The sequence below is a fragment of the Pseudopipra pipra genome, chromosome 5 (genome assembly GCF_036250125.1).
Source record: "Pseudopipra pipra isolate bDixPip1 chromosome 5, bDixPip1.hap1, whole genome shotgun sequence".
NCBI lineage: Eukaryota > Metazoa > Chordata > Aves > Passeriformes > Pipridae > Pseudopipra > Pseudopipra pipra.
Window position 1 is genome coordinate 5471666 of NC_087553.1, and position 24900 is coordinate 5496565.

Genomic DNA, 24900 nt, shown 5'->3' on the forward strand with positions numbered 1-24900 from the left:
GAACTCCCCAAATCCTTTGAAAACTCCGTTTTGCTTTGTTTTTAAATCACTAATTATGCAACAACACAAAATGTGATCACTGTTGTAGTTTGTGATATCACTTCTCTCCCATACCTAAAATGCCTTTTGAAGACTGTAGAGAAGCAGGCTTTAGAAGGAATTATTTCCTGGTTTTAGGGGTGAAGAGAACACTCATTAAGGAGTAGAAGCAATAGCATTTCAGTTAAAGCAAGGCAGGCTCTTCTGTACAGCTTTCTCCCACGCATCCCTGCCAATGCCAATGACCTGCTTCACCCCCTGTTATTGCAGTCCTGGGCCCCTGTGTAGCTCTGCCAAAACACCTCAGTCCTGACCTGTAACGTCCCCTTTGCTATTCCAGTCCTGGGGCTCCTAAAAGGTTCTGCTGAGACCTCCTTTATGACCTGCAATGAGCTCCCCACTTTTCCTCTCCCCGAGCCGCCGCGCAGCTTTGTGCCAGTGCCCCACAGTACCTCCTGCTCTCCTTGCAGTCTTGGGCCCCTCTGGGCTCTGTAAATAAGCCTCAGTCCTGACCTGCAGCAACCCTGCTATTAGGATCCAGAGGTCTCTTCTGAGCAGAGCCTGTCTGTCATTCCAGACCACTGCCTCAGGGGGCTGGGGGGATTTTTCTTCCTTTTTTTGGTGTGTGTGGGTGGAGGTGGGGAGGGAGAGGGAAAGGGCTGTTTTTAAAGCTTAATAGAATCAATGAAGAATTTAAAGAATATAGTTTAACGTGTTATGAAAACAAAGGCTTTGCAGAGGTTCACTGCAGCAAAATCACATGAAATGACACTTTTCTACTTGTGGGAACATGACGTGGACTGAAATAGAAGGAAAGAGCACACAGGAAAGGATTAGTCAGAAGTAATCAAAGATTCTGATAGACAAAAGGAAAACATAAATTTCTTTGTGTGTAATTGGAGGTACAGCTCTGCACAGCTTATACCTGCTTACTTGTAGCATTCCCTACTGATTTCCCATATTCAGCATTTTTGCTCTCCCCCATCTTTTCACATCCTTGCTCACGTGAGCTGTGACCCACCAAAGGCTGATGCACGCTGTGTCTCACTGAGTTCAAGGGGACTGGTTCACATACGTAAAATTACTCATGAGTGAAAGGACAGGAAAAAATTTGAGGATTCAAATCACGAAGTGTTTGAGACAGAGGTCTTTTAACTTTTGCCTGTAGAGTTTTTTACAAAAAAATTCATCTACAGTAATACTGTCTTGAGTCATATTAATGTATAAGACATCAAACTTTAAATGCAAAAATCTGCTTTCAGGAATGAGATAACTCTTGTTACTCCATTGTTTAGAATGCAGATGTGGCTTCTTCCCCCCCCCCCCCTTTCTTCTAAGGCTTTTGTAAATGACTGCCCTACAATCTTAAAAACCTTAGCCTTCTCAGTCTGGATTTTTTTCCCCTCCGATCAATATCAACATGCACAATATTTATTTTGTGTTAATTTCTCACAGCTGTAGCATCTTCTTTTCTTGTTTCTGAAACAATGTAGGTTGAGCACATCCTCACCCTTCTCTCCCCTCCCTATGTGCTCCAGGCTTTTGGTTTCTTCACATCACCAGGAACATTTGGTTGCTGATAGTTGTTTTTTTAATCTTTAACTGTGTACATTTAGGAAGAGAAAGGAAAGCAGTAATTTTCTTTGAATTATTTCAGAATTCATTAAATGTTTGTACTTCCCAGATTTGTGTCAAGACTGTAGGTCGAAAGTACTATGATACATTTGCTGATTGTTCTGTTTGATGACTTGCTGGAAGCATCATCTCACAGTTCAGATAAAAGCTACCAATCATTAGAGACAAAAATATTTCTTCATAAATTTCAAGGATTCTTAGGATAGCTCTAGAGTCTGCAACATGATGCGCTGGGTGGAAAGTAATTTTAGACATGTATGAATATTGCTAGCCTGAGCCAAAAAAAAGGAAAAATGTTTCATGTCTGTGAAATTATTTTTAAAAATAAAATTTACATATATTTCTAAATAGGAACCTGTTCAAAATATTAGTCAAGATGTTAGTACTAGATGTTATCATGTTAGAACTAATAAAATTAATTAATAAAAAACTTCATTTGGATTTAATTTGGCCAAAAGACTTCTCTAAGCAGCTTGCATTGGGTTTCATAAGGAAAACAGAACTGACACAAAAGGATTATTTTTAAAATGTATTCATGGTAGGGGAAAATACACTCATTACAAGAAATAGAATTCTTCATCACATAAAGCCCTAAAAAAAATTAAACACAGAAACAAGCATGACATATATGTGATCATGCATCATAAATGAATTCCACTAAAAAGGCCTAGTTAAATGAAATATACTTACCACATCTTAAATAGTATTTAAAAATGGAAAGATGGCAAGAGAGATGGCAGATCTCAGACTAGATAGGAGATATTTATGGCATATATTCTGAAATACAATCCTTCAAATTCCAATGTTTAGATTTTATTTTTACAACCAGAGGCCCAAGCAGGACAGGGTAACAAGGATCTAAGCTACAGCTGGAGAGGAACTCTAGCACAGCCAGCTAACACACCTCCAGGAGGAGCAGGTGCTGTCCCTCACCACAACACACCCAGCAAGTCCAGGCACAGTTTATCAACGTTGTGAGACAGTGTCACGGATCTGGGCCCTGGGTTGTATCAAATCCTTCCAGCACAAGGTAAGGAAATACTGTTTCTCACATTCCCTTCTCCCTTCCTGCTGTACCGTCAGTTTGCAAACCAAAGAAAACGAATAAAGCTTAACCCTGCTCTTATTCAGTCGGTTTTCATGAGGGTTTTATTTGCTAAAAAACTCCTCCTCTGTGCCCCAGTTTTCCTTCAGCACTGTAACAACCTTCTCATGGTGGTCTTATGGGCCTGACGCTGACTATTGATCTGCACACGATGTGAAGCAGCTCCACCTCACTCGTTGCAGGAATAACAAATCCACAGGTCACAGCAGGGACTGGAGAGGGGCACTGCCCTTTGGGAGCTGCAGTTTCTGCAGCCCGTACTCCCGCATTACCAAAGACAAGACCCTAAGTAACTTAATCTAGTTTATGCAGATTTGATGCATTTCAAAGGCCCCAGAAATCCAGTGAATGTAGGGTTCCATGGGGAAAAATGTGAGCTCTTCTTGAGACTTAAGTTTCCTAACGTAAGTAAGAGGAAAGCAATAATGATATACTGCCATTATGGGTGCACCTGGAGTAGGAATGTTCATCACAACATCGCCTTAACAAGGTCTTCAATCTGTCTTGCGTTACCTTCCAAAGGTGCACAGTGAGAATTCAGGTACAGAAATGTGCAGGTTGGTTTTTAAACAGGCTTATGCTGTCTCTGCTTGCCTCACCAGGGTTTGTAGTGGCCATAACATAAACCTTACTGAGCACAATCAACATGGGAGGACAGGCTGGGGGAAGGGAGGGGGAAAATCAGTTGTGCTAGGGATTGTGTGACTAAAATAAGGTATTGAATTTCTGGTTTTCACAATGAAACACTCCAGGACAAATGAGGTGCTGAAGCAGGATTTATAATTCATTGAGTAATAGGATTTTGTACTGTTTAGCAGGATTAGGCATGTTAAAGAAAGACCTATTTATTTCAGTCTAACAATGGAGGAGAAAAGTGTATAGTGCTCTTCGTTGTTATTTTAAGCAATTTACAGGATTACTTAGTAGTGGAGGCCCTGTGCTCCCGTTATCTGCAATGTGTCACAGTAATGGTGATATTTGAATAATTGCAGTTTTCTCCATACAGTTTCAGAATCACAGCAGTTGAGGGATCAAAGGTATGAAGGTTGGTGCAGGGGAGGGAGGAGGGAGAGGAGGGATGTCAGGGGAGAAACAGTAGAAACCAATTAAAACACTCCCTTATTAGGCCCATGACCTCAGTGACCTCAGCCGTCCAAGTCTTTGGGACAGCATGGTTTGTGACTTAATGGTTTCTTTCAGGGGTTTTATGCCAAAGTGCTGACTGTGCTTTCTCCAACGATGTCTGTCATTGACATGGGGACCAAACCTCTCTTGCGAAGTGGTTGGAGGGAGGAAGAAATTGTTTTTCACTAACACTTAGGATAGAATTTCCTATTACAGGCATTGTTTTATTCCTTCTTGCTTCTCTTTTTTTAGAAAAAGCAAAAAAAAAAAAAAAGAAAAGAAAAGAAAAAGCACCTATACAGCTTTGTTACTTTTTTATTTTCTTAATATTCCGTGGTTTTCATGCAGTTGTTTACTTCAGTTGGCTAATGGGAAATAAAACTATCAGCACATCCAAGCTAAGGTTTCAGAGGAAAAAGACGTGCAGAGAAAGTGGGGAAGTGGGGCTTTTCCCAGCAGTGTTCATTCTTGAGCACAGGTATGAAATGGCAGCTTGTGTTAGGAAAGTGCTCAGGTCAAAGAGAAGCTGAAAGCCAGATTATTCCTTGGGAATCTGAAATGCAGCTTAATTAAACCACTGTTAGCCTTTCATAACAAAGTTGTTAATCACAGCCACTTTCTTTCTGAATTTAAAGCATCTAAGGCAGTTTTAAAAAATGAAATCCTTTCTCTCCAGAAACTCAGATGACCAAGCTAGACCACCAATTAATTTAACAATTCCTCTAGAAATCTGCAGAGGTTGCATAATGCACAGCTCTAGGCAATTTTAGGTCAGAAAATAAGCCTCAGTGGCATGATCACTTTGCTCTCAAAACCCTTGAGCTCTGCTGTGAGCAACAGAAGGTCCATGTTCCTTCTGGCAACTTCATTATTGCTGAAGAAATTGGAAAACTAGGTGCCCAAATTGGGATGACTTTCTGTTGAACACTGAATTATAAACATAATATGCAGAAAATTAAAAGCTGCTTTTTATTCTTCCTAGTAGATGAAACATGAGTCTATTTACAGCAGGAAAAAAACAGCTAATGGAAACAACAACAATCTTTAAAATCTTTGTCAGACTCATTTACTGGACTGAGGTGTTCTCAACTTTTAACTACAGACGCATATTCTGCTTGCAGAGCAGAGTGCCAACTGCTATGGATGCCTACCTAATTTCCCTTTCTACCTAAAGGAACAGCAAAACATATTAAAATATGCTCTGGAGAACAGAGTAAATTTCATGCATGTGCCCATTTTAAGCAGCACCTGCAGAAAGTGTTTACAGTCTCTTGGTCTCCACAGAAAGAACTGAATTACCGTCAAGTCAGGAACTCACTGGTCTTATGGCTGCAATAACAAAAAACTTGCAAGTTTTGCTCTTCTCACAGTTTGAAAGCAGATATTAAATATTTGACAACACTAATCATCATGTGGCAGAATTAATTAAAAAACAATCTCTTGAAAATTGACCATTAGTCCAGGCAAAGACGAAACAGAGGGGCGTCAGTAATTTAAAGGAATGGTCATTAGCAGCAGTTCTGTACTTTGATTTGACTGGTTTCTTGCTAGGATCTAAAACAGTAGGTTACCCAGCAATGAATCTTAAAAATAAGGTAATAAAAATATATTTATGCAATGTGGCAACAAACACTAATTCAAAAGACAGGACAAATTATTTTGGACCACCGCACTGATCATCAGAATTATATTTTCTTCTCAGAAAATGTTTAGCTGAGATGTGAAACCCTTTTTCAAACTAGAATTATGCCTCAGAGAATTCCTGGGAGATGAATGTGCCAGATGTTAAAAGCAGTCTGTATGCTAATCATGACATAGAGAAGTATATAAAATAATGCAGGTAAAAAGCAAATTTGGGCACTCACTCTGAACATGCCTGTTTGCAGGCGTGAGATTAGACCTTGAAGTAGTTAATGAACATGTACTCTTTCGACTTCATAGACAGTCTCATAACACTTCTTGACTTCTTAGAACCCCATGCTACTGGCAACAAGGGTCTATGTAAGAATTAAGAAAAGTCCAGTTCCCAGGGCTCTAGAATAACTTGCGAGTATGATGCCTGAGATTCAGAACTTACCTACTGTTTCTGTGCAATGACTTCAGATTATATTTAGAATCCAAACTGAAAAACAGCCCTGCTGTGTCATATTTCATCAAAGTTAAAATGTCAGTTTTGAACTTGCTCTATGAGATTTTTAGATTTTTTATCTATATCAACATGTAGAAAATTATTACCCTATGCTTGATGTTCTGAGAAACATCCAAATGCCATACTGTTTTATATTGACTCATTCTGACCAGTTAGTAAAAGCAGTTAAGGAGCAGACAACCAAATCCATCAAAATTATGTTTAAAAATAAGCCTAAAAAATTATTCACTTTAGCCCTATTTGTGGTGTCAGTGGTTTGAGCTTAAAAGCAGACTGAGAGGTCACATGTGAAATGTATTTCAATCCAGTTGTTAGAACAGGAATCATCAACAACACAGATATGTTCTGTCACCTACAAAATAATGTAAGAATGCTGTGAAATGTGCTTTGAGGAGGATTAAGGTGATGTCACAGAAAGGACTTCATCAGAAATGAGCTGATATATATGCATGCTGGGCAACTGCACTGGAAAATTATTCAGTCATGGTCTTTCCACTCATCTTTTATATTATTATATCTGGAACTGTGGTTTAACTCACTGATTCTTTAACTTGCATTATATTATGATACTTTGCATAGCTATTTTATTTAAATGTCAGTTTGGGATACCAGCCCATGAAACTTCCTTCCTCTACTGGTACACAAATCATCACAAATCCAAAGCCTTACAAACCAACATTCCTACGATCACAAGATAGACACTGTTAGAGGTTTTTAAATTAGCTAGTGCCTTCTATTGTTAGGCTTGTTGAGTTGGTGCCACATTTTTCAGCACTTTTTCTTTCCCTACAGTCATTTCACCTGAAATACATTTGAAAAAACAACAAAAGCTGAAGCTACCATGGAATTTATTAATCCCCTGTATTCCAAAGCAAAGATGCATCACAGTGCAACACAGCCTAACCTGTGGAGCCTTTTAAATCAGTAATTTTAAGCCTGTGATATGCAAATACTTCACTGTCCCTGAACTACTTCTAAAAATCTCCAGTAAAACAAACTACCAAGCAAACAAAACCTCCTACTGTGTGTCTGCAAAAACATTGGGAATGAAAATTACTGTGCCAGATTAGATTTGGTTCTGAAATGAAAAACTAATGCATGGCTTTACACTCTCCACCTTCCTCAAGAGACCATAAATCTAATCCATTAAGACAAATATCTTTGAAACAAATTATTTGGATATTTTATAAGTAAATTTCCTATTTCAGAAGGGTATTATCTTCAGCTGCCCTAAGTCAAACCTCAATCACAGAAGGAGATTATATTATTTTAGTAGCACACAGTATGTAAGTAACGTTTGCAGGATTTGGCCAGAAAAATTCTACTATTTTTATGGAGTGTGTGATAAGGTTTTTCAGTAGTACCTTGAAGTAAGCCATGAACAATTCTTGAGCTCAGAGAAGCTCAGTACCAAAACCTTCTAACTATAAAACAACAATTAAGTAGGAGGCAAACAACTGAAGAATGACTGCAAATGTTTGAATTAGTTCTGCTTAGATAATGTAACATTCATACTCCTCTGAGCCACCAGTTCCCAAGGATTAGTTCTGATAGATACAACTTGCACTACTTGTTTAAAATATTTGCTAAAAAAACTAGTGTTTCTGTTCTGCAAACTCAAAACACCTGTCTATACAATCAAAGCAAATTCATTACAACCTAAAATCTACTTCAAGGCAACAGGAGATTAGAATGCTGGTTCAAAAGAAGTGTCTTTAGATTTAGGAAGTAAAGCACGACAGGCTTTTGAAAAGTACATTGAACACATTTTAGAACAAAATCAGACTATACTTTAAACTTGGATATTAGGAAGGTATTTGTTACTAAATAGTAACAAGAAATACAAATCTTTCCGAAGATGCAGACTATTAACTTTCCATTGCTGTTACAAGTGATTTAAAGCCTGACAATGATCCAAAGGATGTGTATATTCTCTATCCCGCTACTGAGGCAAAGGAATGAAAATAATGACACGGCCATGGTAAAAGAGCACAGTCATTTGTGTGCAATTGGCCACGACAACACGGTAACACGTCTCACGTGCCCTACAGCTGAGCTGAGAGTTCTCCAACAGAGGCATCGTTATTTTATCTTGTTCAAATACTGCCATGTTAACAAAAGCTCAGTAAGAAAAGGCTCAGTTCTGTGATGCCTCAAACACCTTAATTCTATCAGAGTCCAGCCTGGATCAGCACAAGTTTGAAAGGCAATTAACGTCATAAGAGTGGGCAGCTCTGAGACTGCAATAATACACTCACGACTCAATTCCTTTGCTCTGAAACAGAGTTAATATTTACTCTCTTCTGTCATTTATCACACTTACACTCTTTGGTTTTCCATTATGTCTAACACAATGACACCTTGGTGTCCAGAAAACCAAATGATAAGCAAAATTATCCCCATTGAAGGGTATGTATTTATTATGTTATTTTTTTTCCACTGGTTACAGTGTAGAGTTTGTTTATAAGTGAACACGCCACTATCCATGCACAGCTGAAACAGCACTTATTCCAAAACCCAGTGACATATGTTTGTTCTTTCTGACCCTTGGAAACCAGAAGTAGGGTATTTTTTTCTAATTACAGATGACCCACAACTTCCAGGCATCTCTAAGATGTCATCTTTGGTACTCAACATCATTAGTCATTCTTAAAAATATTATTCCTCTTCACTGAGACACTGGTTCTACACCAATCCACCCAGGAAGAAATCTGATTCCCTGTTTAAATTAAATACACTGTGTTTCTGCAATAATGACATGGAATACCAGACCAATCTTCCTAAATGTAACAAATGCTTATCCATTTAGTAAAATGTAATGCTTTGACCTTCTTTCCCCACAGGATCATAATTTTTTATTAGACAACAAACAGACATTTCTGTTGTATAGCATTTAAAGAAAAAGATTTGAAGAAAACTGTTGCAGTTTTAAGAGGACGGAGTATTACAGCCTCTGGAAAAGAGAGCACACCATGCATGCTGAAGAACACACAGAGTTTACAGAGATAACACTGTGATCTGGATTGCAGGACAGTGTTACTTGCAACAACAGAAAAGCAGGTTTCCTGATCTGAGACAAAGCTTTTGGCTTTGCAAAGGAGAACAGTCATGGATTGTAAGGACTGCACTCCCTCCAATGAGGTAATCAACATACCCGATTCAAATGCTGTAATCCCTGTTACTGCTTTCTCTTTCTCATGTTTAAATCATTGAAACTTTACAGTAGCTTTTTTTTTGTGTGTGGAAAGGAAGCAGTTCAATTTCAAGTACTACTTCAAGGAAAAATACTGTACCATTGCACTATGGTAGATGTAAGTAAGCATTTAAAATTCAATTTAAAATTCAATACCACTTGTGTAATTCTGGCCTTTATTTCTAGAGGATGAATACAAAGAGAGATTAATCCTCACTACTTTTCACAATGTAATCAATCCAGGTAAGGACCTAATGTTTTTGCTGAAATGTTTATATGCATATAAGCCTTCAAATAAGCATAACTGTACCAATGTAAAGATGCCTTGCACTATTAACATGTCTATGAGTGTGCACATCTCTCTAAACCTACATGAGAACTGTTTATACTAAATTATTATATTGGCCAAGGTAAACTACTTGACTGCATGAATTGGGACCATTGTTTCCTCCAGTTTCACGGTATCAAACAAAACAGTCATGAGAACAAGTGAATTAATTCACATGTAACATCTCAGTGACTGTTCTGAGCACTACCCCTCCACCCCTCCATATTATTTTTACATGTGTGGTACTGCACTGAATACACACCTTCCTGATACTGGGTTGCTTTTCATTTCAGACTTTATGCACTAGTGTTGCTGTATTAAATTCAATCTATAGAGCTATGGGCATGAATACTGCCAGGGCTAAAGTGTCAAGCTAAGCAACAACACGTGACAGAAGTTAATCACACTGCATAGTGCAGATATTGCAGTGAATGGGATACGAGAACTTGTGCAGAATGGAAAACTAAATTTTGTATTTTGCAATTACAGGAAAGTCCTGCTGCGGAAGCAGCTATCAGGAATGCTGAATGATAGCTTCTATTTCTTTTTTTCCTTCCTCCCCCCAACACTTCTAGACCCTTTTTCTCAGCTAACTGTTCAATAATAATTTTTAGAGCTATATTTACTATAAGTGACAATTAGCATGTTGCATTCCTTTAATGCTGTTCATATATAGTAGTAATGAACTACTATTTTAAAATATTTTTAGAGTTTTTTGTTTTTTAATTTTTTGGTAGCGATTTTCTGGTTTTAAGTAAAGCAGATTGAATCTTTTGCCAGATCTATTTTTTGTGTGTGTTTGGTTTGGAATGCAGCTGTCTCTCTGAACTGAGAAACAGCTGGGGTACTACTTCAGAAACTTCAGGAGCCCAATAAACTCCTCATGAAGCACTAAGAGTTGTTCCACAGCAGCATCTATCAGTGCCTCGTTGGTGTAAAGACAAGGATGGATGCAACAGTGCAGCAAGGGATGCAGTGGGTGTATAATTCTGCTCTCCAAAACTACAAATCTATCTGACTGTCTTCCTTATTCTAAAAGATGCATTTGTGCCAAAGAGCAAACTCAAACCCGTGTATTACCCTTGGGCTATCAGCTCTACCACCTGAGCACCACCTCCTTTTGCCTTGGTTCAGCAGAACCTTTTGGCAGCTGCTCTGCACTTTAAATAGCACGGGCTCTTTGTCTCCGTAATCTGTTTCACAGTCTGGATGTCAGGTGCTGACAGACTGACCAAGTCACAGCTCCCCTGCCTGCTGACACAGCAGGGAGCTGGTTTTGTGCACTGAGCTGTGCAGATACGACCACGTTTAATGTCACTCAGAATGAATGCAGGAGAGACTTCTTTGTCACCCAAAGCCATTTAAAGCTCATCAGATACAAGTCTCCTTGCAGTCTCTTGGTTCTAAACCATTCCTTTGCTGGTGCTTACATCTCCAAAACAAAGCCAGATGAGCCGTCCTCCAAACCTGTCTTGTTACATGTGAGCACATTTTTCTGATAAGGTAAATTACAGAACAAAGGGAAATGCACTGCTTCAGCCCTTCCTCCCTCCTTTAATTATCAGTGGCTGGAGACACAATTAATTTTGAAATTAAGACTGTCTGCTTTCATAAAAACATATCCTTCCTCGTCTGGCTATGCTTGTTTTTTTTTTTCCCCAAGAAATGTTTGTAATTATCTTCTGGGTCGCCTCTCAGTTGTGAATAGGCTGTCTGTGTGCCACTCTGTTTCTGCAGTGTTTATAACAACTGGCTGTTTGTGACACAATGTGGCACAGGCAGGGAGAAAAAAACCCAACAAAATGCTTCAGCAGTGCCGCAGCGGCTGATATGATGGAGCAATTAGAGATGTCATACAACCTGATAACGTCTTTTAATCACAGGGCCTCCTAATGAGCATGATAAAACTTAAAGCAATTGTTTCAAGTCTTGAACGTGGTATAATTATATAAAACAAAACCCCACCTCTGAGCTAACTAAATCCCTGACTAAAAGGCATGGATTTCATAAGCTTCAAACAAGTTTTAGAAAACACCACCATGACCCACTCTGCATGACTTTAAGGGAAGGCATTCACGAAGAAGAAGATTCAGGAACGTATGGTGACAGACACGGATAAAACTCCACGTGTCAGAAAGGGCCATGATTTGCTGTTGCTAAAATGTGCTGTGTTGAGCACTTTGGAGACTGGAATTCTTCCTATAAAGTTTCTGTTCAGACTGGAAGGAAACACAACTAAGGCAGCTGGGGGTAGGATAATTTTGCCTCTACATGGTTGACTTGGGTCCTTAATCTCCCCTTGAGTCAGACCCAAGGCTGACTGTCACAGAAGCCTAGTCCTGAAAACAAGATCCAAAAATGAAGACTGGGACTGGAATCATAATTGTTCAGGTAAATTAGAGATGTGTTGTAAATTGCAGTGTGAGATAGACTTAGACCAGGACACTATCAATAAAGATATAATAACTCACTACCACTGGCCAGCCAATCCATTTCGCTCTTATTTTCATCTCAGAAATGCCACTGCAATATTCTAATTTTGCCTCTCTAAGTTATAGCTTTAGTGACAGTCTTTTACCTTTGGATCTGGACAAAGGGAGGAACAGTGGAAAAAAGTACAAATAAAAAGCACATCTTGCTCATGCTGGGAGCTGAAGCAATGCAGATCTCAAAATGACAATTCCACTTCCCCCAGAAAATGAACACTTGACTGGCCTAGGAATACTGCAAATTTCCAGGTCAGGGTCCGTGCCAGCCAGCACACACTCTCTTAGCAGACTCTCTTATCCGAGTATCATTCCTCAGTTTCACTTTCTGATATGATGATTAAGTGCAGTTCACTTGCCTGCAATACAAAATTTCTAGAAATACTGGTCATTCAATGCATCTCATGATTTTATGATCCTATTTTGCATCTTTTTTGTTTATTCATATTTGAATTTCTAGCAGGCCATATAATGCTCCAGTATTATTAGCTCCATTTTAAATTGATGACTTTCTCTTTCTTTCTCTTAAATGCTTATGTGTTTGTGAATAATCCAAAGGCAACTTAAAAAAGATAAAGGAATATCATAATGTAAATATAGCTACTGTCCTCCCTCAGACAGCTGGCTACACTGTGGTCAACATCTTTCAAGATAATTTTCTTTTTATTTTTCCTTACAGTTATAACTCTATTCTAATCTGCCAAAAAGACTCAGTACCATTCCATTTCCTTTAAAAAGTACACAGCTTTCAATTCTAGTTCTAGCTCACAATAATCACATTTATCTGCAGACGTTAAAGAACTTTACCAACTTGGTAAGTGTTATTATCTCAATTTTGTAGGTTAAAAAGATGTTATAAAACTTTTCCAGGAACAGGGACAAAAATGTCGAAGTAAGTCGTCCACATGGGATATAATCTCTTGACCATAGTAATGCTATTTTCTAAAGATACAGCAATATGTATACTATCAAGAATGTATAAAAGAGCAGTATGAGGTACCACAGCAAATTCCCATTTCTCTGAAAAAACTCATCACAGGAAGAGCCATGACTCCTGATCTGTGAGATTTACCATCTTTTTAAACTTTCCCACCAAGGAATGCTTTTGCAGGCAACGATGACTGATGATGCCATTAATACCTCTAATTACAGATCTGCTCTGTCACAAGCCAGAGTATGAAGGGGTTAAAATATTGAAAAGCAATTATATTCTACAAGAACTATTTCTGTGAATATATGCAAATACAACAAATGTTAAACTAACTGCTCAAAAAAAGTTAATACATTTTAAATACTTTATTTTATTTTTTTAATAAAGCGATGGACCTAACTGTAAAACCTAAAACCAGCAGGTAGGAAGAAGGACTAAATATATTATACCTGGAAGAAACACATAAAATTAGAAGGACATATGCCATACATAAGCTCTTGCATATGAAGGACATGCAAAAAGGTAGAATTTGATGTTTCCATCAGGAGCATTATGGAAATTTCAGGCAACCTAGAAAGTCAAGGAGTCCATTCAAAAGCTATCCAACAGGAGCACCTGAAGCAGGCTGTTTCAGCCAGTAGCCTACTGAACAGGGGTCCTCTCACCAAAAGAAAGCATTCCACCTCATTCAAGCCCCAGTTTCTACAGCACTGATCTCTCCAAAATATCCAAAAACTGTGTGTCCAGGACCAATCCTTGTTAACTTTATGAGTTACCTTTTAAGTAATGTGTGGCCTTTCTGGAGCACCCAGCATAAGAAATATATGGACCCTTTTGAGTGGGTCCAATGGAGGCCAGGAAGATGACTGGGGGCTGGAGCACCTCTCCTAGGAAGACAGGCTGAGAGAGATGGGAATGTTCAGCCTGGAAAAGAGAAGGCTCTGGGGAAACCTTATTTTGACTTCCAGTACTTAAAGGGAGCCTACAGGAAAGGTGGGGAAGGACTCTTTAAAAGGGAGTGTAGTGATAGGATGGGGGTTAATGGTGAACTAAAAGAGTGTAAATTTAGATTAGATATTGGAAAGAAAGTCTTCCCTGTAAGGGTGTTGGGGCCCTGGCACAGGTTGCCCAGAGAAGCTGTGGCTGCCCCATCCCTGGAAGTGTCCAAGGCCAGGTTGGATGTGGCTCTGAGCAACCTGGTGGCCACGCCCATGGCACGGGGGTTAGAAAGAGATGATTTCTAGGGTCCCTTCCAAGGCAAAACACTTTGCATTCTATGATTTTATGATTCTTTTCTATGGCCTCTGTGGAGCCCATAGAAACTTGACAATTTACCAACAACTGGTCACTTTACCAACTATTCAAATCACAGGAAAGAAGGAATAACTTTTCAATAAAGGAGAATGCATAAATGTAAAACAAAAATGACACAATAATAAAGTAAATAATTCAGTCTTCCTGCCACTCTAAAAACTGAACAGACATGAAAAATCTCACAAAGAGATTTTCTCACAAAGAGATGAGACATTTTTTTTCTAATATTTTCACATTCCTAATTTAAGCTCAATTTTTGAGGCCAGTGAGTCAATGCTGACTTTCTGAGTTGCCATTCACCCATCATCCTCTAACCATTTCCCTGAATCCAGCTCAATACTGGGACAGTCCTTATCATGAACTTTGAAAATCAGATTCCACTTGCTTTTTATGAAAGTACAATTATTATGTTGAACAAATCTTTGCCTTGAATCCTAATTCATACTCTCTGAAGGAAATGCTCCTTGAAATACTCTCTGAAGAGAGTAGAAATGACTAGAAGACATTCCTGTCAAAAAGCTTCTTTATCAGAATTATGATGCTTAATTCCATTTTCGATTATGCACTCGCAATCAATAGTAGCTTGCTTCTCAAAAACCTATGTGCAAGAAGGCAGTGGTGACATACCAAAACTTCCCCTCCTTGGACTGTGCCTAACAAACTAAAAATAGCTGGCATGAAGTGCAAGTGTTTCTAACAATTATATATAGAAAAAAATCACTCCATATTCCAAGTATGTACACATGTGTATAATTCCAAAAGTGTTTAACATTGCAATGTAAACACTTTCCAATTGCTTTCCATGATATAATTCTCTTGCTAATCATTCCAATATGTAATTATTATTGTGGTGGATGATCATTTGGCTGCTGCTACTAAAACCTTCAGTTGTATCTGTAAACTACTTCCATTAACTAGAGTAGACCAACTCCCTCACAAAAACTGAGTGATGTCTTGTTTAATCAAACCTTACACTTAAATTCCAGAATAGTAAGATGTCAAATGTACACAGTGTAGGTCAAAGAAGACAATCAAATAAAATGCAAGTGGAATTGGGCACTTTCAAAAAAAAAGGGAGAGGAAAAGTTTCACCATGAGCAGCAATCATTGCAGTGATAAATGCCTTTATGTGTGTTCAAAATACAGTACTTAAAAGTATATGGAAATGTATTTCACAAAGAAAGTACATTTTTTAGGCATAGAGGTAGAGAGAGGAGAAAAAAAGTTACCTTCACAAATAATTTCATAAAAGTACCTGACCTTGTATCTGTAGTAACAAGAAATCACATCTAGTTGCTGAAGATGTTCCTTCTGATGAATCAAATGCAAGACAACTGCTCTTTCCATATGGGCAAAATTATTTGTTCTCTGTTATTCCAGTTACATACTGATGTAACTCACTGCTATGATAGATTCTTGGAAGCAGGTTTGAAAAAATTTAATCAAGTTCAGTGACAACTACCTTTTAAGCAAAGGACACTGATTTGCCTGGCTAAGTGGTGCGTAAATTCCCAGCCTACAAGAGAGGAAAATGCTCCTTCAGCATCAAGTCCCACGCAGTGAAAACCTACCCAGGCATGCGAGAGATTCTCTGTGACCAGAAGGTCTATCTACTTAAAACTGAAATACAGTTTTTGGGATTTGCAGCACTAGGAGATATAGGTGATTTAGCACTTGCACATGAAGATCAGCTCAAAGAAATGAGGGCAGGCCCAGGGAAAGAGTCCTGCTTTAGCTCCAGTGGTACAGGAAAGTATGGAAGAATGGTTGCTATGCCACATCTACAGGTCCAAGCTGGAGTATGAGCCTTGAAAACATGGAGAACAAGGAGCAAAGTAATGCCGTATTTTACAAAACTCAGCGAGATTACACAATTATTAAGGCTAGGAATGAATTTCAGAGCCAAATGCAATTGCACCAGAGGTGAAGGAAAATCTGCAATGAAATCATTCAAGCAGGAGCTTGTCCAGGCCATCAGGATTAGCACCTTCAGGTCCTGCAAATACATCATCGAAACTTTACGAACCACAAGTGCTCAGCACTTTGTTTTGATCTCTTGGGCAAACATCCTACTTTGTGAGTCAACAGCAGTGTTTTGAATAAATCAAGTTTACCTACAATGTCTTCTAGAAGACCAATGAAGAAGAGTTATAGTAGTTAATCCTAGACACTACCAAAAGAGTTTCAGTTCAGTCCAATCCTTTTAATTTGCAACCTTTGGCATTCCGCCAAATAGCTGTGACTTAATAGGATCTCCAAGTTAAAATTAAAATCCTGCATCCCTGTCTGTTTCAGTTCTTATCCCACACTTCCTCTTTGGGTAAAATTCACCACTATTATTGCTGTATCCTTAGCCTGTATTTTGTCTCTGATCTCCCTTAACTTGTGGCAACAACTACTTAACAAAGACCCAAACATACTAAAGTGTAGCTATTTGGAAATAGCTATATAATAAATATAGCTATATAATAGATAGCTATATAATAAATTTTAAGTCTCCAAAGTATTTTGGTTCAGAACCTTAGAAGTAAAAAAGAGACAATGCACAAGCTCAGCAAACAGAGTCTTGGAGATGCATGGAAGACACAATATAGCATATTCCTGAATACAGCAAACAGAACTTGAGAGAAAGCATAGGGCTGAAAGGTCCAATGGAAGGTATTTTTGTTTGAGACATTTCATTCTCTTACTTCAAATAACAAATGTAGGGGATTCTGATACCTGCTCAACCAAGGGATTAGAAATAATGAACAACTGCTGTGTTGTACGCTATTTTTACTACATGGAAAGGAAACAATTTATGTTATGTAGCATAGGCCAGCACTGACAAAAAATACTTATATGCACTGTAACTACTGAGGACAACTCTGAAAGACATTAGTAGTAATAATTTCAATCACAGATCAACTGTGAATTTTTCCTTCTCTTTTTTATTTACATTCCTCTTCCGGGCTTTTTCTTTCCTTCATCTTTTTTTCTGCCTCTATTATTTCTATTCAAACAAGTTGGCCAAATGTTTTAAACAATAAAATATGCAGCAAATTCAGTATCTGGCAGCTCCTTGCTGTTTTGTACAACGAATATACACTGTGTTTTCTACTGCAACCTCAAGGCTTTGCAAACTTGGGACTCACTCTGCTTTTGTAAACCAATAAAGATACATGTATTTTAAAAATGATCCAGTTGCTCTCAGACGAGTTTATAACCAAAATGCTTTCCTGCTTTATACTCTCCAGTAAACAAAACAGAGATCAAGGTTACAAACTGAGAAAAGCTGAGACTGATGTTTCCAAAAATTTGCTATTGAATACTTAAGTACACAGGTAACATTTATTATTCCCTATGAACGCTGTTTAGGGAAAAGTTCAGGAAATTTGTTAGAAATTCTTATTTTAAGATGTTTTAAGACTTCATAAAACTCTGATAACAAAACAATAGGGGTAAGATAATAAGTTTCTATCCTTGATTACTTTTCTGCTTTAGTGGAGTGCTCCCACTGTGATCTGCACAAGACATTTCACAAGACATTTATCCGCAAGAGAAAGGAACAGAAAGAAATTCAGGCTGAGTGATTAAACCTGATGTCTCCTTTCTGCAGACACGTGCACAGGCTTAATCAATCTGACGCCAGCAGTCTCCACTTTCACATTGCCTGCTGGCTTCATGCCTGACAGATTCCACCTACTGTACATCTTTGTAGGCAGAATAGAGATGTGAGATAAAGAAAGCAGAGTGAGCCAGCAGAGCAGGCTGCATAAATTGCATGCCACTAGTCTGGGCTGCGTGAGGCTCTGATCCCTGTGACTGTTGCTGTCTCAGCCACCCCGCAGTGCAAATAGAGTGTTTATGAAGACTATATGTTTGTTCTTGAAAGGCAAAGCTCGCAAAAAGTTAGGCTTACTCTGTTTTTTTTCCAAACTGTGAATGGTAATGCTTTCAACATTAAAGAGTCTGCCTCCTTTAAGTGTTGAGTTGTCCATCTACACATACTACATTAGTCAAATAGGAAACATATTGCGGTAATGGAGGTTCTTATGAAAATTTACCAATTCATCTTAGACACACTGACCTAAGAGGATTTTTTAAAGCAACACCTATTAGGCTTGCTATATGAAAGCAATGACTGTTTCAGGACAGAATTTTCCTGAAGGGCAAAAAATAAACAAAAACCTGTAACTAAATCTCTAGCGTTCACTCTCCCCAATGAAAACCGCCAACAATGTCGCAATTTGAAATTCAGTAAGAAAAACAGTTAGCATAATAAATTGCTCTGGGCTCAACATGTCCTCGCTGATGGTAATACTGGATTCTCCCCTAAATAAAAACATCCCTTGAGGATGAAATGCTAGGACAGTAAATATTATGCTTTAAGAGGATGAGAGGCAGACCTCCCCGCTGTCTGAAATCCAGGAAAAAAATCCCATTTCTTTCCCCTATCCCTATATTATTTAATATTTCAAGGCCCAAATGAGGAACCATATTTGTACACAAGATGCAATGAAAGGCACTGACGAAAATGCATGGCTGTGGTAAACTTTATATAGCTCAAATAATATATTCTGGAATATATTCTGGAACACACAAAAAAAATCTAGTTTCAGATTTATAAGTTTACAAAAATTCCAAGACTAAGAATAAGAGGTGACTAAGAAAATTAGCAAGAGAAATTCCAAAGGTGTATCTGAAATTAACCCCCATTCCTTTAAAATGATATAAATCACAGAGGTATGTTTCATTAATTCCAATAAATCTCGATATTATAACTGTACTACAAGTCTATTGGGAAAAAACATATAAGCAACCACAGATTACAGACCAAGCTATTGCAGGCCAGCCATACTCCCAGGGGTATGGGGCAGCATCCCAGAATTCTAATTTGCTACAGTTCTCTGAAAAAAAATTGTATAAAATACCAAATGAGAAAAGTTCTTTTCAAACAGGTATGTCCTAAGCTGTAAGTAACTTCTGTATGGCTGGAAATTTTCTTTTAATTTCATGGGAGGGTATGATTATGTGAATGGCATCTATTCTTGATGATAAAACATAACGACAGTCCTTTTCAGGGAAGGCAGGGTACAGAAAAAGGTTCCTGAGAATTAGAGACCTTCACAAAAAATCCAAATAAAAAAAGAGACCACTGACTCAAACACAAGGGAAGAAAGATAAGAAGAACAGGGTGTCTTTACCCCAGTGTTTTAATAGTGGTGATATGGCAAGTGGCATATGGACAATCCTGTCCTTACAAAACCTAACAAAATGTTCATTAGAATTCTCTCTGCTAAGATTTTTAAAAAAAAAAAAAAATAAATTAAAGGACAATGTCAAGCATCCATTGAGATAAAATAATCACTATCTTTTGAAATGTATCTTTTTTGGAGTGGTGAAGTTTTTTCTCATACTTAGAGAAATACGCTTTCAAAACCATGCCATTTTTAATGAAATATTATCATCACCCACAGGAGTTGAGTGATGTATATTCCAGGAGTCTAAGAAAGCAGGAAGGCATAGCATTTCACCTAAAATATTTTGAATTCCAAGTAATGCTGTGTATAAACAGAAAATATAGCTAGATATACACACAGCACAAGGTCTGCCAGGTCTCTGTTGAATCTTTTTGGGATAATGCAGTAAAAAAATTAGAAAAAAAAAGGGGGGGGGGGGGGGGGAAATCATGCTTTCCCTACTTTTTTTTCTTAAGTCTTGGTTGACAGCTGAGTCCTACAATTTGCAAACTTCTGTTTCTGCCTGATCCTGCCACTGAGTAACAGTCTGGATTTGAGACATTGGAATTTGTTACCCATAAAATGATATTAATCCAATTTAGAATTGCCAGAATTGGACCAGGTGGGAAAGCACAAGCACAAAAAGCAAGAGAGCTCCAAGTTTCCACTGATGTTTTTAGCAATTAGATGAACAGAAAGTGAAATCTTGAAAACCAAAGCAAATAATTTCTGTTTAAAGAATGATACTGTCACCAAGTTAATGGCCTTTCAAGAAACTAATCATGAGGCAGGTGAGATTATTTTCTTTCTAGTCAAGAACTGGGGAGTCCCCACTGCTGAGTCTGCCTAGAAGTAAATCTGTTTGTAGCAGGCTCAAAAGACAGTATGGAAAAGGCAGGGGCCCTGCTCTGGATCCCTCCCTTTCTCTATGGAATCAAGTGAGTTTCCCTCAGACCTGCATCACTCCACATCAGCCAGGATTTATGACTGGCATGTCTGAAAGCTTTTTCAGGTATGAAAATCCTTCTTTAAAAAGAACAAACAAGAAGCAGGCAGAAAGAAAGCTCACTGAGCAGCAGAAACTACCTAAGTAAAACAGGCTGAAGGCTGAGGTATGTGATTTAATTGAGGATGTATTTAGGCTAATAGGAAATGCCACTGATAAGAAGTTAAGGACTAAGTGGACAACATCTTCTAAGGGATTTAAAATTCTTTGATGAGCCTATAAGGCAGAAGTCCTCTTACAGTCTGTGCTGCAACCAGAGTTAAATACAGATTTATATATGTGGAGAAAAGGCTTGATAGTTACCTGTAATAAGCCTACATTGGATAGAGACAACCCGAGGTCAGAGAAGTTCTTAGTCTGACATGGAAAACTTGTAGCGAATACAGAAAATGATCTGTGTAACAAACCTCAAACCCACGTCCCCTTCCTTCCCAAACTGAAGCAGCACTGCCTTCATCATCCTCACTTCCTGACATGCAAAAACCAAGGCTCTCCCCTTCCACAGTAAATCTGTAAATTTACTTCCCCTTTTCCATACAGAACACTTTAACAATCACTCTGTTAACCATGCTGTCACAGATTCATAAGTAGTCACTGAAAACATAGCTGGTTTCTGGAACACAGGAACTTTTCAGGATATCGTGTTCTAAAGATGGAGATGATCTTCCTCATACACAGAAAAAAAGGACACTTGAAGGCTAAAAGCAACTCTCCTCACCCAGGCAAGCAGCCAGTATGGTACCTGGCTAAGTCTTCTGGCTCAGCCAGAGGATGGAGGTTACAGTTTAAGACAGTTCCAGCTGTGACAGAGAAGTGGTAGAAAAGTCTGTAGGCAGCGGATTGAATGCCAGTGTTCTATGTTGTCATTAACATGAGTTATCTAAGAATGAACAAATTATTTGCCCTGGGGCTCTCTAACTAAATTTGCTATACACATGTTAAATCAAGTTAAAAATCTTGCCTTTCCAAACAGTTACTTTATTGCATTTCCAAAGATGCAGCTTGATCAACTGACTTTGATTTCACCAGAGATCAACATTAGCTCACGCCTGCCAAACCTGCACCAAAAAAAAAAAAAAAAAGTGTTTAAGTGCCTGTTATAAAAGGGGAAAAAAAAGTTCACTCTTCCTGGCTTCAAATGTTTTATACTCTGCATGCTCTGAAGCATAACTCGTTTGTACACTGAGAGTTTTAACATACAAGCAGCACTCACAGATTGCATGTAAAGGGCTGAGAATGCACAGATCCCAGTCTGGAACCACGGGGCCTTTGTTCCATACAAACCCCAACCATGGTATCACAGGAACTGAAGCCCCAGGCTGGCCTGAGAGCACCAAGAGATTTTCTGAGACATGCTGACAAGAAAGCCACATGTTGATTCCTATTGCAGGAGATGCACTTGACGAAGCCCCTGCGTGGATGAAAATTTTTGTCCGTGAACTTTGAACAGAGAAGTAATGGGTAGTTTTCAAGAAGGAAATTTGAACAAAAATAGTAACAAAATTTCTGGGTTTTTGACCTGATATCTTAGCTATAGATTTGGGCAACTGTTTTTAAAAGGTTGCCCAGCACAGAGCACAGTACCTTCAATGGTACAGATGTAACAAAATGAATGGTATTGAATACTTCTTTGATGTACAGTATTATTTCTGTTTCCTGAATTGTGTAATTTATTGCATATCTGGTGTCATCATGAAACTCCAGTCCTTGAAACCATACAGTTACCTTAATGAAACACTAAAAAAGTCTGAAGACCAAATAATATACGTGTGCATGAAGTGTACACAGAGGGGATGCTCAGACCACATTGTGATTTTGGTAATGATCATGCAAAATTCCAAAGTTCCAAGGCTTAGATGACCTCAGAACACTAAGGGCAGCAGTAGGAAGAATTCTTCCTCTTGCTTAAAATAAAGAGAGACTCAAGGAGGCAGACCTCTGTGCCATGCTGACCTTAAAGCTGTTTATGTTGAACATAAGTCCTGCCCTACCATGGGAACCAGGTTCTGCCTGCATGTTCACCACTTCAGGGGAGACCCAAGTATGATCACCATGTCTCATTCAGCCCTTTTTTTTTTCTGTCCTGCGTCTGTCCACTAGGATTTTAATTACTGCCAACTGGAAGGACTGGTTTTGTTAGAAAGCACAAGGGAGTGGAATATGAAGCTTTCTTTTGCAGGTTCCCACTAATTGCTTTTCAGAGTTTTCCCTTCCAAAGGGTAAAGTGGTGCTCCTCACTTTCTTTTTTAGTGAAGGCCACAATTTCAAATTGAGTTATGACTGGGATAAAATATATCTTTAAATAAGCAGGTGAGTAGAAATAGTTGAAGAGTTTATGGATCAAGAGCTGGGTTTATGGATCAAAAGTTTCAGAACAGTGAGATTGCAATAATATATGCTTCCATTAGAACCATGTATGCTGAACATTAGGCAAAATATTTTCATTTCCAATACCACCAGATACTAGAAATCAACCATCCATATTAAGGTCATTAAGCTAATTGAGCACGCTTGCTAAAGACATCATTCCTAACATGAAAGAGTATTTTTTGTGACCTATAAGCCCAAGTTTTCATTTTATTGTGGCTCCCTGTTCATATAATGATGGAGAATGTCTTTTCACTTCAGAAAGTATCTAAGTCTACATAAGGTCTTCATCTGAAACTAAGAAATTATACCAAGGCTTGTACAAATCCATTTATGAACCTTCTAATTCTCATGATTTGTAGCATTTTAAATGCAGTGTGTTCTGCATTTTGGACTGTGATTTTTTGTTTGGGGGGGGGGGGTGGAATTGATGCCAGTTGGATTGCAAAGCACTTAGTACATTTTCAAAGATGTCAGGATTGTTTAGTGCCAGGAACCGACACCAGATTTTTACCATGCTTAACACAAGTATATAAAATGCTGTTTCTGACTCTTTTGCTGCATCTGTATTTAAAAACTCATCTGAATACTTCCCGTGCCAGGATGTACTTGTAACTCTCAGTCACAGTATTGGAGCAAACACAGCTCAGAAGAAGGATGTTTCAACCAAAAAATCCATGCCAAGTAACAACCAGGCTTAGCCTTATTTAGCTTATGATAGCTGATTAACCACAGCCAATGGCACAGTAGTAATGTTATGTAAGGAAACTCTTCCTAAGTTTTTTTTGGTTGTATGACTTCCTTTCCTTTAATTTATTAATGGCTACATAAGAAAACAGGATAGAAATGCAACAAAAAGTGTTTTACAGCTGAGTGAGAATGGAAAATCTTAATTTCTATCATAGTGTTCTGGAAAAGTTATATACCAACAACAACAGGTGCATAATTAATGCACACTAGAGATAGTGATTACTGTTATCCTAAATCAAAAATGCTAAAAACCAGCACACCCAAAAAAGAGAATGGAATAAACATTAGAAATTAATTTAGGGACCTTATTTGCCTTTCTGCTACCACACTCCAATTTAACTAAAAAAATAAACTCAGAGTATAGCTGGTGAGTCAAGCCTCTGATCTTGCTTAAATCTTCAAGCTAATCTTGTGATTATGGTGTTTCCCTATGACTGTTCTAATTTGTGAGTTGTGAAATTTTAATTTTCCTATTTTAAGCTATTCTTTCAAAACATGCATTTGGATTAATGATAATGTATAAACACTTGTTGAAATTTAGGAAATGTATTTGCAATTATAATCAAGCAGATAATTTTTGCAGAAATATATTTTATTATCTACATTCAAGTTCCTCATGAGAAAGAACATAAAATGATTGGTATAGAAACTGCCACACAGACAAAAAATGTATGATTAAGATTGCCTGGTATTTGTCATCACAGTATCCTATTTTTATTTCCTTGTGAATTTGCCAACTTTGCAAAAATTATACAATAGTTTCTGAGAATTTCAGGATAAAACAAGTATTTATGTTGCTGTAATAAGCAAACAATAGTTAGAAAAAGATCCCCCTGTCTAGTCAGTAACAGTGTCATTCAAAAATCTAATTGTACTCTGCTTTAAAGCAGAAAGCTAGTGCTTCACAGGAGCTTCAGAGTTCTGTCAATAATGTGCTTTTTGCTGTTCTCAAGAAATCACCCAACTCAACTATAAGTCACTGAAAGACTTGAGTTTACAGTTCCTCAGCAGCGATTTCTTATAGCTTGACACCTCAATGATCCAATGATTCCCTTTTTACCAAGCAGACAGTATTTCTGCAGAGCCTTTACATGACATCCACAAAGACATAGGACATGGTTGGGATGAGGAATCCAAGTGGAAATAGAAGTTTGCTCCTTTCAGCTAATTGGAAGGGCTGTAATATTGGGAATCAGCAATAAGAGCACAGTCTGATCTGTGGGTGCTGTTAGAAGATCCAGCCTTTACTG

The 24900-nt window shown here is 38.1% G+C and overlaps 1 protein-coding gene across 1 annotated transcript in view; it reads right to left on the bottom strand.

Annotated features, from left to right (window-relative positions):
• Positions 1-24900, bottom strand: part of LOC135414021 (potassium voltage-gated channel subfamily KQT member 1-like) — a 480260-nt gene that overhangs the window by 252210 nt on the left and 203150 nt on the right. The window lies entirely within an intron of this gene.